At 39.2% G+C, this 16,794-nt stretch overlaps 1 pseudogene; it reads right to left on the bottom strand.

Moving 5' to 3' along the window:
- Positions 1-315: 315 nt before the first annotated feature.
- LOC118837113 overlaps positions 316-16,794 on the bottom strand; it is a 69,372-nt pseudogene continuing 52,893 nt past the window's right edge.

The raw sequence follows: 16,794 nt of genomic DNA, 5'->3' as shown, positions 1-16,794 counted from the left end.
TGAGTAGCCCAGAAAAGTGCTCAGCAAGCACTCACACCAGAGGTGCTGGTACTCCCTGAACACCCCATACATTCCCCTCCCCCCAATCACAAAGCAGTTAAGTGGCAGATATAGATTTCCAACCCAGGTCTCTTAACTTCTAGATCAGCGTTCTTTCCAGTATATGACAACCCACAAAGTCACAGAGATCTAAAACCCCTGGAAACATGTGGAACAAAGGTATAATATAAACCCTCAATATTATATACTCTAATTCAAGGAAGGTTTTTGTTGTTGTTAATTGGATTCTCCACTCAAAACTCTCACATTTAGGACTTACACTGTATCATTAGTTTCACCAATTCTATCATTAAAAAAGAATTCACAAATTTCAGGTGTTATAGGAACAAAATTACTTGTGCTCCCCCTCCTTGAAACTGTAATGACACTGAGATCCAGAATGAAATTATTCAAGCTCCAAAGAGCTCATTCAATAAAGCAAGAGACACCATCTGACTAATGCTTTACACATATCATTTCACTTCCAAATGTCAAGTACTATTTTTTTAAACTGTAAAGTAGTTAACAACACACACACATACATACACATACACACACACACACACATACACTCACACCCAACCACCCTTCAAATGTATTTTAGCTGAGGGATTCACATGTATAGAAGTTGTGTCTGCAACTTATTCACTTCTCACGTGTTTGACAAATATTGGTTTATTACCAAATTGCAATTCAATGGAACCCGTCTTCCTATTTTAAAGGACTACTTAAACTCTTCTTCTCAGTGTACCATGTATATGTCTGTGTGAGTGGGGTGGGGTTGGAGCTGTTGTCCAATGTTGCAGAGTTATAATTCCATCACCACAGCTGCTCTTGGCAAGAAATGCTCTGCTTCTTTTGGTCTGCTTTAGTTCAGAAATGTTTCTAACTGTGACTTTTGGGCTCACTTGATGGACTCACAAGGGACTTGCCAAAGAATTCCTTTCCAGTTTCCTTCTAGGTGAGCCTTACAAATCAGGCTAAAAGATTATAAATTTACATGTCAGTAAACCCAAGATCAGTTTGTTCAAGAAGCTTTCCCCAACTTGAAGTCAAGAAATATTTAACGGCTACTTTGGTATTTTTGTTTGGCTTTTAATCAATGCCAATAATATATTAAGCTAGTGCTCCGTAAACTGGCTTGAGTCCATAATTGGCCTGGTAGAGATTTTTATTGGCCTTTGCTGCCTTTCCCTACCCCCTCATTCTTTTTCAAAACTTGGTTTCTCTCTTAATCCTTCCTGTAACATATTCCTAGTGTTAAGAATCATCAATAGCAACCAAGTGGGTGAGAAGGAAGAGAAGAGAAAATAACATCAAAAATAGATGATAACTTGGTACATTTCTCTTGGCAAGAATGTCTGAGAGTAGTCCACATAGTACCTATGCTTGGGAAGAACAAACAAAACGGATGCAAATCTATGCAAATGCACACACAGACCTCGTACTGGTTGCACACACCTGGATATGTGCTTCCTGGAAATCCTGCTGATGAACACAGAATAAGCCACATCCTGATTAGTATTCTTGCTCCTAGGTTTCCTTGTTTCCCTGTTTTTTAAAATAAAGAAGACTTAGTGGAATGGAAAGAGCCATGGATTTATAGTTGGAAGATTGAGGCAGCATGGCATAGGGAGAGAACAATGGATCTGGAGTCAGAGAACCCAAGTTTAAATCTCACACCTGCCTTATCCTACCTACTTGACTTTGGGGGAGTCACTCAGATTCTCCTGGCCTCAGTTTTCTCATCTGTAAAAGAAAAAAGATTGTACTAGATTGTCCCCAGGACCCTTTCCAGATCTGAATCCATGATCCTATGCCCTGGTTTCAAACTCCAGTCCTGCTATTTACTAGCTGTATGACCTGTGTGCATGTTACCTTACCTGTTCAGGCTGCAGATTCCATACCTGAGGGGGCAGTGAGGTGGGTCAATCTAGATAATCTCAAAAAGTAACTTCTAGCTCTATACCCTACAACCTTGAAGTAAACTGTACTTGAGTTCTCCATTAGTGAGATAGAGGAGAATGCATGCTTTTCTATTTTATTAATTTAATTTTTAAAATTTCTTTTAGTTTTTATTTTTATATTTCTTTTTTTGTTATTTGTTATTTTATTTTTTAAAGGTTTCTATCTATAATTATTTACTTTTTTAGTTTTTGGTATATTTTTCTTTAATTTTGCTTACAAAATAAGAAAGAAAAAAAAACATGTCATATGCATAGCAGAACGTAAGAGAGGATTCAAAATATGTAACAATAGATTTTCATTTCAAGAAAGCCTGTATGATAAATAATACATGTTGTGTTGAGGATTGTCCATCTTTTATTTGCTTCCTCATGAGTTTTCTTTTGTTCTCTGTGTACTTTTTTACTTTGTTCTTTTTTTCCTCCTCCTACCCCCCTCCCTGAAGGCTACAATAAAGTTTAGATATATTTCTCTATAACTTTAGATATATACATACACATATACATATATTTGTACATATATAGACATACACTTTCCAAAAAAAATTCTACTCCTGATCTTTGTTTTTATATTTGTGCATATCTCTTGTTTCCTATCCCTCCTGATTCCTCTACTTTACTTCTACCGACTACCTTGCCCTCCTATTACTTGCCTACCCGCCTCCAAGGTTCCCTCCCCTATCCTTCCATTCCCATAAATCTAAACACCCTTCTATACCCAGAGAAGGAATTATTTTCTAAAGCACATTTGGATTTGAAAGGTGTGCCAAATTGATGAATAAAGGAACTCAATTTCTCTGAAAATCAGGATACTAAGAGGCATTGTCAAAACCATGTCCTTTATTGAAGGTATGATTGAATAGTATGATTGAAAACACAGTATTCCCAGGGACTAGAAGACCTAGTGTCATCGGCTCATATTCAGAGTGTTGGAAAGGACCTCTGAAGTTATCTGATCCTCTCTACTTTTGGCTGAACCACTTTTTGTCCTAAACAAACCATTTCACCTCTCTGGGACTGTGTTTCCTTCTCTGTAAAATAAGAGCGTTTGACTAAATGATCTTTAATTTTCCTTCAAGTTCTAATAGTCTGAATCTACAAATTCCCACTATTCCCATATTTAAGTACCTCCAGGATTAGGAAGAGTTAATTTTTTAATCGTTCTAAGATTATTGACTTTATGCATTCTTTTAAAAATAGAGAATATATCTCATACTACTCTGAATTGCCCCTAAGCCGTACACACTGGCAGCCAACATTTTGTAGAGACTGACTGGCTAATCGACCACCCTAAAATGGCTCTTCTGAGGTTGCCAAGATGGTTCAGCATGTGTTATCTCTATTATAATTCATCTGTGGCAATATTTTTCATCCAAAGCTGGCTTAAAAATTAAACAACAACAAAACTAGACTTTGGATTTCATTGGTAATAGGCAATTCTGGGATGAGGAAATTTCTCTATCAATGAAGATATGCACCTGTTTTACAATTTATGGCCTCAGGGAAATGCCTGGGATATTGAGAGGTTAAGTCATTTGCTCTAAGTCATACCAGCCTGTGTGTGTCGGAGGTAGGGCTTGAATCCAGGTCTCCTTGATTTGGAGACTAGTTCTATGACCATTACATCTGTCTGTCTCTAATTCTTTGTCTCTGTCTTTCTATGTCTTTGTGTCTCTGCTTTTCTACTCACTTGTCTTTTTGTCTCTCTATCTCTGTGTCTGTTTCTTTGTTTCTGTCTGTCTCTGTCTCTATTTCTATCTCTCTATCTCTGTTTTCCCATCTCTATGTCTTTATCTCTCTTTGTCTTTCTGTATCTCTGTCTCTGTCTGTCTGCAGCTGTCTATATATCTGTCTCCTTGTTTCTTTCTCTGCCTTTCTCTATATCTTTCTGCCTTGTCGCTGTCTCTCTGTATCTTTTTCTGTCTCTCTCTCTGTCTCTCTGTATATCTGTCTCCCTGCCTGTCTCTCTGTCTCTCCTATAATTTCATTGGTATATAGTGAACTCCCAATATGGGAATTCCCTCTACAATGCAGAATAGCACCTATTTTACAACTTACAGTCTCATGGTTGCTTGGGGCACTAAGAAGTTAGGTGATTTCCCAGGGTTACCCCATCAGTATGTGTCACTGGCGGGACTTGAACCCAGCTTTTACTTAGACTTTGAGTCCACCACCCTATGAAGCCTATTCTGAAAGTTGACTCACTCTTCCCTCTCAATGCACATGCCTTTCTCTTCTATTAGTTGGTGTATTCTTAGGTTATGAAAGCTAATTTTAATGACTGAGGCAGTGTGGTGCATTGGAAAAGGGCACTGAATGGAATTTGGAGGACTTGGGTTAAAAGCCCACACATATGATCTTGGGCAAGTGAATTTCTTCAACTGTTTGTAGCATTAATGTAATCAAAGATCTTCCCCACTCATTCAGATGGGAAAAATTGATTATATCTTTGTTTGTACCTATATTTATGTGTTGTCTCACCAATAGAATGAAAGCTCCCTGAGGATTTATATTACATCTTTTTAAGTAGGCCTAAAGCCCCTACTTACTAGGTGCTAAGTCCATGTGGGCATAGGTAAATAAATATATAGGAAATCTTTACAAGGTAATGGGAGGAAAATTAGCAACTGGGGAGATGAAAAAAGGCTTCATAAAGAAGGCCAAACTTGATCTAAGCTTTGAAGGAAACTAAGAATTCCAAGAGGCTTGGCTCTAGGAGTCAGCTCAAAGTTCTGCCTCTCCACAGTTGCAGAATGAAAAGACTGATGATGAGGCAGGTTGATCCTTTTATTAACCCACTAAGTTTTCAGTCATAAATTGCCTGAAACAAGCTAAGATCCATCCTCAATTTGTGTAAGTACTTGTAGATCAAAGATCTTCCCCATCCATTCATTAGGCTTCAGGTGGGCCTAGGTGGGAAAGCCTGATTATATCTTTGGTTCTAAGTAGGCCTAAAGCCTCTACTTACCAGGTACTAAGTGATTTGGGCATGAAGCCCTTAGGACCCTAAAAAGAATTGCTAAGGCCGGAGCCAGTGGTATGTGCATTGAGTTCTACTCAATCATGAATTCGGCCAACCAGAGACCTGAGTTCTAGCCAATCAGATGCTGGCTAGGACTGTATAAAAAGAGAAGACAGAATTGAAGAAGAGCAGATTTGAAGAGGAGAAGAGAATTGAAGAGGAACAGAGCTGAGAGCAGGACTAGGAGCAGCAGAACTAAGAGCAGCAGAAATGAGAGGAAGACATTGAGGCAGCAGACATCAAGAGGACATTGAAGAGCAGACATTGAGATAACCTGCATCAGCAGAGCTGCAGAAGAGAGCGCTGAGCGGAGAGTTAGGATACATGAATGATTGTTTACAGGAAGGCCCTAGCAGGGGGGAAGGTTACAGGATGACTTGGTTCCTTGCTATAATATTGTGTTATAATTTCCTTGTTACTACATTGAGGTGGGCTTACTGGTTTGGGAATATAATTGCTACTATATTGAATTGGGGGTATTGGTTCTTGGATTTGATCCTCTGGAGTCTGAATAAATGTTATACTTCCTCTGCCTTCTACATCTAGAGTTTTTCATACTTTGTGATTCCAAACCATTCAGGCATGTTCATGGTCATCCTCAAGGTCATGAATCTTGCTATACTGATATAACTGTAAATGAAGGGAGTTTGATCAGATGGACTGTGGGATCACTTTGAGTGCTAAATTTGTGATCCTGTGATGATCCCAAAAGCAAAACATGAATAAGAAATTTGTAAAAGCTTCAAAAATGGTGCATTTTATATTTAAGTACAGCAAAGAAAATGTTGAGGTTTTTGTAACCTTATTAAGCTCACAAGTTGAATGTGTAGTATATAGGGGTTCTAGTCAAGAGAATTTTCTAGTTAAAAGTTAGCTTTTTAAAAAGATTTTGTGTTTCACTCTTAATTATAGAAATCATTTTTTTCCTGAAAAGCATTTTTTACCATTCTATGTTAGTAAATGGAGTATATCAGACAAATATCTTCTTTTGTGATTGAGAATCTTAGAGGGACTCAGGGTCGTTCTTTTCAACATTAGTTCTCATTGTAGAATGCTGTGGCCATAGACATAGAGGGTCTATTGTCTTTGTTGACTATAGGATACATATTGGCTCCAGAATATTGACAGAGTGCAAGATATTTTCTGGAAAATTTGTTGTTTATTTTTTTAAAAATTGAGTTTTCATATCAATTTGTTTTCTTGTCTTCGGCTCTTTTGCTGCCCATTCCCCTTTCATCTCCCCTTCCTCCCACCCCAAATGCTAAAAATAGGCAAACTAATGGTGTGGTGGGGAAACTAGGTAGTGCAGTGGATAGAGCCCTGGGCCTGGAGTCAGGAACACTCATCATCCTGAGTTCAAATCTGGCTTCAGACGCTTGCTAGCTGTGGGACTCTTGGTGAGTCACTCAACCCTGTTTGTTTCAGTTTCTTCACCTGTAAAATGAGCTGGAGAAGGAAATGTCAAACCAGTCTCTTTGACAAGAAAACCCCAAAAAGGATAAAAAAGAGTTGGATGCAACCAAAAATGACTAAACATTAACAACAAGCACATATGTCTTTGTTTTGGTAGCTAGGTGGAGCAGTGGATAGAGCACCAGGCCTTGAGTCAGGAAGATTCCTCTTTGTGAGTTCAAATCTAGCCTCAGACACTCAATAGCCACGTGACTCTAGGCAAGTGACGTAACCCCATTTGCCTCAGTTTCCTCCTCTATAAAATGAGCTGGAGCAGGAAACGGTAAAGCATTTCAGTATCTCTGCCAAGAAAACCCCAAATGAGGGTCACAAAGAATGGGACATGATTGAAAAACGACTGAACAGCAACAAATGGTGTGCTACCACGGGTCTAGTCCCAGAAATCAGAATCAATTTTGCTTCCCAGAGGACTCTTGTTTTAGGAGAATGCTTCAGTTTTTGTGTAGTTAGCTAAGCTGGTTTGCTGGCACCATCTACTGTTTTTTTCTCACTGCCACCTCTCTCTCTCTCTAAATTTTACAGCAACATACAATATGAAAGCTGGAAGGAAATTGAGAGGCTTTCTAGTTTAGACTAAATCTCAACAAGAATTCCCCTTAACAATTAACCTGAAAAGGCCTCCTCTAGTCTTTTATTGGAGTGTTCCAGTGAAAGGGAGCTTCCTCAGGCTAAGGCAGCCCTTTCTCCTTTGAAATGGCTCAGATTTGTTAGAATTTCTTCCTCAAACCAAGCTTAAATTTGCTTCTTTTGAAACTTTATCCTCTTAAAAAGAAGGTGGATCCAAAATGGCAGAATAAGAAAGGAACTCACCTGAACTTTTTCAAATTCACCTCCGAAAAACTATAAAATAATGCCTCAAAACAAATTCTGTAATAGCAGAACAAACAAAAGGAGAAACAATTTTCCAGTCCAAGATACCTTAAAAGGTCAACAGGAAAGATCTGTCTCCCTGGGGTAAAAGGGGAGTGCAATCCAGCAAGGCACAATATTGGCAAGCCAGGAGGCAGGCCCTGAGCCCCAGGACAGACCAGAAGGCAGGCCCAGAAGCCCCCAACACAGATCAGTAGCAAGGCCCCAAGGACCCTGGCACAACCCAGGGTTAAGGCACAATAGCCCCTGATCCCCCTTATTCCAGCAAAGCCCAGTGGCAAGGTCCTGAAACCCTGTGCAAGAAGCCTGAGGCACTGACCCATCCAACAGAGGAATAAAATCTGACTTCAACATAAAAGTCACAAAATAGACTGAAAAAATAAGCAAAAAACCACAAAGAACCTGATCATAGAAGGTTATAATAGTGACAGAAAAGATAAAAACACAAACTCAGCAAAGGAAAACTGTGTCAAAATGCCTACCTTTGAATCCTCAAAGAAAATACGTAAATTGGTATCAGATCCAAGAAGAATTAGAAGAATTCAAAAAAGATTTAAAAAATCAAATAAGAGAAATAGAAAAAGAATTGGGAAAAGAAATGAGAGGGATGCAAGAGAATCATGAAAAGAGACAACAGCTTGATAAAGGATGTACAGAAAATGGAAAAAAAAAGATGTATAAAAGTTCACTGAAGAAAGTAACTCCTTAAAAAGTAGAATTGGCCAAATGGAAAAGGAGGTTAAAAACCTCACTGACGAAAATGATTTCTTAAAAATTAGAATTGGGCAAGTGGAAATTAATAATATTAAGAAGACATTAAAAAGACATTAACAAACTTAATAAAGGACCATGGAAAGATAGATTAAAATTAATTGGAAACTAAATAATCCAATCTGAAAGCATGAGTGGCTCAAAGAAAAAGTAAGCAAACACAGAAACGATCAATAGTTTCATCAGAGAGAATGACAAATTTATGGGATGCAGCCAGAGCAGTACTTAGGGGAAAATTTTTATCTCTAAATCTTTACATCAATAAAATAGAGAGAGCAGATTAATGAACTGGGTGTGCAACTAAAAGAAAAAAAAACTAGAAAAAGAACAAATTAAAAATCCCCAATTAAACACAAAATTGGAAATCTTGAAAATCAAAGGAGAGATTAATAAAACTGAATCCAGGACTTGAACACAGGAAAATAGGGAGGGAGGCCCACCAGCAACCCACAGCTGTTGACAGCCATGAGGTCCCCAACCAGGAGGAAAGAGTAGGTCACCATGCTCACTGCAATCCCCATTACAAACCTGGTTTAAGTCCAAACTGCCAGGGCTTGGCTGAAACTGTCTCCACCAGGTAGGCATTGATGAAGTGAACGAAGAGGTAACAATCCCACGAGAAGATCACATCTTCCAGGAGATAAGGTATCAAGCCCACAAAGGACCCCAGCAACTCTTCTTCTTTGAAAATCTCCTCAGTGAAGCTCAGCACACCACCATATTTTACCTCCCATCCCATAAACTAGATCATACAGCACATTGAGATGATGTGCGGGGGGTGAGAGAGCACCCTGGATACACACTGCATCACCATCTCATAATGGGAAGTCTCTTTCACCACCTTCCTCAGTGATGTCTTCATGCCATCCTTATTGGATATATATTCTAACTCCTTCAAAGGGAAACCTTTTTCACCCTGCCCCAGGGCAGGGTGGAGAGAGCACTAGACATAAGCCTTAGACTCAGTCCTCAGAACAATTTCCTCTTCTCATCCTCCTGCATGATGTATTTGGCATAGGTGAAGAAATTGGGCAGGTAGATCTTCCTCCCTAGCACATTGGTCCCTACGGTGGGAGGCAGTGGTTCATGACCAACCTGAATGAGAAGCTTCAAGTAGAAGAGTAGATGGCTCAGCACCATCACGCTGGCCTCAAAGCCAGGAACAGAGCTTTGGTGGTCACAGAACTACCCCTGGTTCCCCGAGCTGCCACAGCTGCTGCCTCCATGCCTTGGGACATGGACTGTGGAGGCCACAGGGGCTGCAATTCCCATACCTGAGGCCCCAGCAGGGCTCCCTGCTCCAGGCCCTGCTCCCTCAATATAGTTTTCTCGGATAGGGTTACTTAAGTATTCTGTGTCCTCTTCTGTTAATCCGGGCAGTTTATATTTTTATAAACAATCATCCATTTTATTCAGATCATCGATTTTACTGTCATATGATTGGGCAAAATAACTCCTAATAATTGCTTTAATTTCATCTGTATTGGTGGTTCATTCACCCTTTTTATTTTTGAGACTGGTAATTTGGTTTTCTTTATTTTTTAAATCAAATTAACCACTGATTTATCCATATCATCCTTCTCCCCTCCTCCCACCAAAACCAGCTCCTAGTTTCATTCAATTTTTTTTTAATTTCAATTTTATTAATCTATCCTTTGATTTTTCAGAATTTCAATTTTGGTGTTTAATTGGGGATTTTTAATTTCTTCTTTTTCTAGTTTTTTTTAGTTGTATGTCCAATTAGTTGATCTGCTTTCTCTCTGTTTTATTGATGTATGCATTTGGATATATAAATATTCTCCTAAGTACTGCTTTGGCTGCATCCCACAAATTTTGGAATGTTGTTTCATTGTTGTCATTCTCTCTAATGAAATTATTGGTTGTTTCTATGATGTTCTTTGACCCACTTATTCTTTAGGATTAGACTGTTTAGTTTTCAAATAACTTTTAATCTCTACTTACATGGTCTTTTGTTGAATGTAATTTTTATTGCATCACAGTCTGAAATGGGTGCACTTGATATTTCTGCTTTTCTTTATTTGGTTGTAAAGTTTTATGCCCTAATACATGATCAGTTTTTGTGAAGGTGCCATGTACAAGAGGTACGCTCCTTTCTATTCCTGCTCAGTTTTTTTTCAGATGACTATCACATCTAACTTTTCTAAGATTCAATTCATCTCCCTGACTTCTTTCTTATTTATGGTTAATTTGTGAAGCTCTCACAGGGGAAGTTTGAGGCCTCCCACTAGTATAATTTTCCTGGCTATTTCCTTTTGTAACTCACATAACTTTTCCTTTAAAGATTTTGGTGCTCTGCTCTTTGGTTCCTTTTAGAAAAATTTAGTTTCCTTGTTTATCTGTTTCAATTAGGTCTCTTTTTTTGCTTTTCCTTTGTGTGATATCATGATTGCTACCCCTGCCTTTTTTACTTCAACTGATGCATGATAGATTTTACTCCAGGCTTTTATCTTAACTCTTTGTGTGTTTCCCTATTTCACACATGCTTCTTATAAACAACATGTTTTTGGGTTCTGGTTTCTGATCAATTCTGCTATTCACTTTGATTTTATGGGTGAGTTTATCTTATTCACATTCACACTTATGATTACTAGCTGTTCATTTCCCTCCATACTGTTTTCTTCTGTTTATCTTTCTGTCTCTCTTTTTATTCTATTCCTCCTCTCAGGCCTATTTTGCTTCTAACCACGACCTATGTTTATGTGCCCTCCTTTTTATCACTTTCTCTTTCTCTTTTCTCTTTCCCTTCCTACTTGCCTTTTGGGTAAAATAGATTACTGTTACAATTGAGTATATGTGTGTGTATAGATATGGATATACATACATAAATGTACATGTATATGGTATATGTGTATTTCCCTGTTTGAAACAATTCGATGTAAATGAAGTTCAAGCATTGCCTCCCCTGCCACCCCCCCCACCCCGTTTTCCTCTTCACTGTAAAAACTCTTCCTCTTTTATGTGAGGTAATTCCCCTCCCCTATTTTTCCTCTCTCTTCCCCATTCTCCCAGGAATTATTTTCTTCAGTGAGCTTTTACACTTCTTTTTCCATTTGGCCACTTCTGCTTTTCAGGGAGTTATTTTCATCAGTGAATTTTTGTACCTCTTTTTTCATTTGGCCAATTCTGTTTTTAAGTTGGTATTTTCTTCAGTTTTTTGTGCCTCTTTTACCAAGCAGTTAATGTTTTTTAATAATTTTTTCTTTGCTTTCATTTCTTTGCCTAACTTTTCCTCTAGCATTCTTATTTGATTTTTAAAATAATTTTTAGCTCTTCTAGGAATTCTTGTTGGGCTCATTTTTTTTCCTTTTGAGGCTTTGCTTGAAGCTGTTTTGACTTCATTGTCTCCTTCTGAATTTGTGTCTTGATCTTCCCTGTAACAATAGTAGCTTTTTATGGTCAGGTGTTTTTTTGTTTTTTTTTTTTGCTCAATTTTTTCCAACCAAGTTCTTGTTTTGTTACTTCATGTTAATGTTGCGCATGCATGTGTGCACATGTGTATTGGGGTGGTGGTGGTGGGGACACTGTCTCAATCTTTAGGCTGTTTTCAGAACCAATCCTGAGGGTTTGGTAGTTTTTGGTGCTTCCAAGTTGTGGTCTCTGGAGAGGTGTGTTCACTGCTTTCCTGGTTTACACACCATTCCTTACCCAGGAAAGGCCCCTGATCCCTTTTGGTTACTTTGGGATTGGAAACAACACTGTTTCTCAGAATCCCTGATCCCTTGGGGCTGCAAGTGATACTGTCCTTCAGGGCTTCTACTCCCTCTTGACCAAAATTTCTCTTCCCTGTCCTTTTGCTATGACCCTGAATTGGGTATGGGTAATGGAGCTGCCAAACAGTTGTGCCTCTAGGATCCCTCTGCCTCTGGACTGAAAGTGATCCTCTCCACCCTCAGACTTTGACCCAGAAGTGGGTATAAGTAATGGAGCTGCCAAATAGCATCTGGTCCTATGTCCAGTGCTAGCATAGGGTCCCCTGTAATCTCTTTCTGACCAGTTGCCAGGTCCCCTGGCTGAGAACTCCTCAAGCTGGTGCTGCTTCTGTCACCACCACCACATAGTCCCACCACTGGCGTTTCATCTACGTAGCCTCTGGGACCGCCTCCTCCCCCATGTCACAGACTTCTCTTTCTGAACTTCTATGTTGTTTTGGGTTGAAAAAAATGTCTCACTCTGATGTTTCATTGGCTCTGCCACTCTAGAATTTGATTTGAGGCATTATTTTAAAGTTGTTTGGAGGGGGATGTTAGGAGACCTCAGCTGAGCTGTTTTTCTGTTCCACCACTTCCACCCTCCAAAATATCTTTGCTCTGCCTTTCTCAATTCTTCCTAAAATCACTTGAGCTTTCTTGGCTGCCATATCATATTGTTCACTCACATTAGACTTACAGTCCACTTATCTCCGATGATGTATTTCAGACCAACCAAATTTCACCTTCTCTACAATACATCCTAGAATTTTGTCAGGTATCCAAGCCAGGCATGCTGGCATATAATTTTCAGATTTAGTGGTCTTTACTTTTTGCAAAACTGAGACATTTGCTCTTCTCTAGTCCTATGGTGCCTCTTCTATTTTCCATGACCTTAAAAAGATCTCTAATAGTGGTTCAGCAATCACAACGGCCAGTTTGCTCATCTGAGCCTGCTGACTTGAACTCATTAAGGGGAGCTAACTGTTCTCTTACTATCTCCTTAAATATCTTGGGTATCAAATGCCAGCTGATTAGTTATTTTCATTCTGTTTTTCTTCCAACCCCAAAATCATTTTCTTTGTCAGAGAAAACAGAAACAAAATGAGTTGAACAATTCTGCCTTCTCTCTATCACTTTATCATCATCATATCCACCCCAAATATGGGTCCTAGCCCTCTTTGAACTTGTTCTTTCCCATTAACTGATATGCCCCTTTTTGCTGTCTCAGGATATAACTGAAATGCTCCTTTTTGCTGTTTCAGGACATTCTGACCTTTAGTATTCCTGCCTTTCTTCTTACCATTGTGAATGCGCAATGCTTTATGTTCCTCTTCTGTTGCATGCCCTTGCTTCATAGAAGTACAGAATAGCCATGTTAGGAAGGATCTCAGTGGCCATCTAGTCTGACTCATATTGAGTAATTGAAGTTCCCCACAACTACTATACTGTGTGTAGCACCTTTGGTGCTCCTCTTTCCCATATTAAGCCTGCAAGTAGGCTATACCAGAGTGAAGTGCTGTGTGGATTCATATGCACTCAAAACCACCATTCATGTTCATCACATTTACTTTTATTAATCAGATAGGACACAATTAGTTCAATTCAGAGATATTTAATCAAAAGAATAGTAAGAAATAAAGAAAAACACAGTCTCCTCATTACCCTCATGTCAGTCTCCCACAGCCCCAATGGGAAGAATGACCATGCCTTGAAAACATGTGTATGGGAGAACAAATATTCTTGCAGTTAGAAGCACATACATTAGGAAGACAGTATGGATAATGAACCAGTCAACCAACAAGCATTTATTAAGGTCCATTACATATAAGGTCCAGTGCTAAGGACTGGGAATACAAAATTAAAAATGTAATGTAAATCCTCAGGGGGCTTTCATTCTATTGGGGAGACAACATATGAATATATGTAAATAAGTATATACAAAATCTTTACAAGATAATGTGAGGAGAATTAGCAACTGGGGAGATGAAAAGAGGCTTCATAAAGAAGACCAAACTTGATCTAAACTTTGAAGGAAACTAAGAATTCCAAGAGGCTTGGCTCTAGGAGTCAGCTCAAAGTTGTCCTGCCTCTTGATAGTTGCAGAATGAAAAGACTAATGATGGAGCAGGTTGATCCTTTTACATATCCACTAAGGTTTTAGTCATAAATTGCCTGAAACAGGCTAAGATCCATCCTCAATTTGTATAAGTACTTGTAGTATTAATGTGATCAAAGATCTTCCCCACCCATTTGATAGGTCTCAGGTGGGCCTAGGTGGGAAGGCCTAATTATATCTTTGTTTGTAAGTAGCCTAAAGCCTCTACTTACTAGGTACTAAGCTGATTTGGGTGCAAAGCCCTTAGGACCCTAAAAGGAATTGCTAAGGCCTGAGCTGATGGTATGTGCACTGAGTTCTAGTCAATCATGAATGCAGCCAATCAGAGGCCTGAGTTCTAGCCAATCAGGTGCTGTCTAGGACTGTATATAAAGAGATCCCAGAACTGAGAGCAGTAGAATCTGCAGAGAGCTACAGAAGTCAGAATTCATCCTAAAGAGAAGGAGTAGGAGCTCAGAGTCCACAGAGCTGCAGAGAGAGTGCAGAGCAGAGAATGGAAGCTAAGGAACTTCAGAGACCAGAGAACTGAGGGAAGGAGAGAATGCAGGCAATTGGACAGTTAGGATCTGTCAGTGTTTACGGGAAGGCCCTAGCAGAAGGGAAAGTTACAGGATGACTTGGTTCCTTGCTATAATACTGTGTTCTAATTTCCTTGTTGCTACATTGAGGTAGGCTTACTGGTTTTGGAATATAATTACTGCTATCTCGAATTGGAATAGCTGGTCTTGGGATTTCATCCTGTGGAGTCTAAATAAATGTTATACTTCCTCTGCCTTCTACCTAGAGAGGTTTTATACTTTGTGATTCCTAACCATATAGCCATGTTCATGGTCATCCTTGAGGACATGAATCTTGCCTTACTGATATAGTACTTGTTAATAAGAAAAGCTACAGTCATTGAAATGGTGCCCAATGGGACCCTAGAATTTTTTTTTCTTTTTATTTATTAATTTATTTTTAGTTTCCAACATTTGCTTCCACAAGATTTTGAGTTCCAAATTTCCTCCCCTGTCTCTCCCCTCTCCCCACCTCAAGACAGCATGCATTCTGATTACCCCTTCCCCCAATCTGCTCTCCATTCTATTACTCCCCTTCTCTTATCCCCTTCACTTCTATGGTCCTGTAGGGCAAGGTAGATTTCTATACCCCATTTTGTGTATATCTTATTTCCCAGTTGCATGTAAAAACTTTTTAACATTCATTTTTAAAATTTGGAGTTCCAAATTCTCTTCCCTCCTCCCTCCCCACCAGCCCTCATTGAGAAGGCAAGCAATTTGATATAGGTTATACATGTGTAGTCTTGCAAAACACTTCCATTATAGTCATGTTGTGAAAGACTAGCTATATTTCCCTCCATCCTATCCCACCCCTCCATTTATTCTTTTCTCTCTTTTGACCCTGTCTCTCCTCAAAAGTGTTTGCTTCTGATTACCCCCTCCCCCAATCTGCTCTCTTTTCTATCATCCTCTTATCCCCTTCCCTCCTACTTTCCTATAGAGTAAGATAGATTTCTATACCCAATTGAATGTGTATATTATTCTCTCATTAAGCCAAATCTGATGAGAGTAAGGTTCACTTATTCCCTCTCACTTCCCCTTTCTTCCCCCGCATTGTAAAAGCTTTTTCTTGACTCTTTTATGTGAGATCATTTACCTCATTGTGCCTCTCCCTTTCTCCTTGTCCCAGTAAGTTCCTCTCTCACCCCTTAATTTTGTTTTTTAGGTATCATCCCATCATATTCAACTCACCCTGTGCCCTCTGTGTATGTATATGTATATATATGTATATACATATGTATGTATATGTATATGTGTGTGTATGTATGTATATATTTCCTCCAACTACTCTAGTACTGAGAAAGGTCTCATGAGTTACAAATAACATTTTTCCATGAGTTACAAATAACATCTTTCCATGTAGGAATACAAACAGTTTAACTTTAATAAGTCCTTTATGATTTCTCTTTCTGGTTTAACTTTCCGTGCTTCTAGATTTTATTTTTGCAGATAAGGAGGACAACAAGGTTAAAAGCTATCTTCACAGGACATTGTAAGGATTTTTTTCTCTATTATATAACAGACCACATATGTGACTTTTTTGAAGTATGTGGATAAGCAATCTTGACCTATATGGTAAAGTATTTTTCTGTTTAACCTTACTGGCACAGCTGAATCACAGGGTGCAGAGTGACCCCAGCTTATGACCAGACCAGCACATTGAGTTAGGGTGGAGGTAGAGAACATAAACACTTGCCATAAAGATAGTACTCGAGGGGGAAACGTTGAGGCAGGCATGCCATCATCTCCCTGGTTTTCCTGAGATCTTGCCTCCTCATCCAAGATTCTTAGTCTAAGGCTTACAAAGTATGTTCCAGGCTCATCTCACACACTTGAATTTCAGGGTTTCCTTGCTCTGAGTAATGCTATTATCCATCTGGCTTGACCATTTACTTCCTGCTTGATTAACACTCAATTCAGTCCCAAACTCTTCTCACAAGAAGAGTTGCCCTCTCTTCCACCCCACCCCAGTTCTGGCCTAATTGCCAAATAAGATATATCCTTTTTTCTCTGCTTATTCTTCTGTCCCATTGTGATGCACTTCTGGGATGTTTAGAGTGTTCAAGAAGGAGTAGAATACCTTGTATGAGGGGTTGCTCATTCACTTTTGGTTCACCTGGCACTCAGCTCTCACCTGTGGCTCCAAGAAACTGAAGCATGCACAGTTGCCACGCTTGGGTAAAACGATCTCAGTAGAGAGGCTAAACCAGGTAGAAGGTAACCAAAGGGCCACAAACCCATAAGTGTGTGTGGGGGGGGGCGGTATATACCT

The sequence above is a fragment of the Trichosurus vulpecula genome, chromosome 1 (genome assembly GCF_011100635.1).
Source record: "Trichosurus vulpecula isolate mTriVul1 chromosome 1, mTriVul1.pri, whole genome shotgun sequence".
Classification (NCBI taxonomy): Eukaryota; Metazoa; Chordata; class Mammalia; order Diprotodontia; family Phalangeridae; genus Trichosurus; species Trichosurus vulpecula.
The sequence above is the reverse complement of the archived record's forward strand: the minus strand, read 5'-3'. Positions and strand labels throughout refer to the sequence as shown.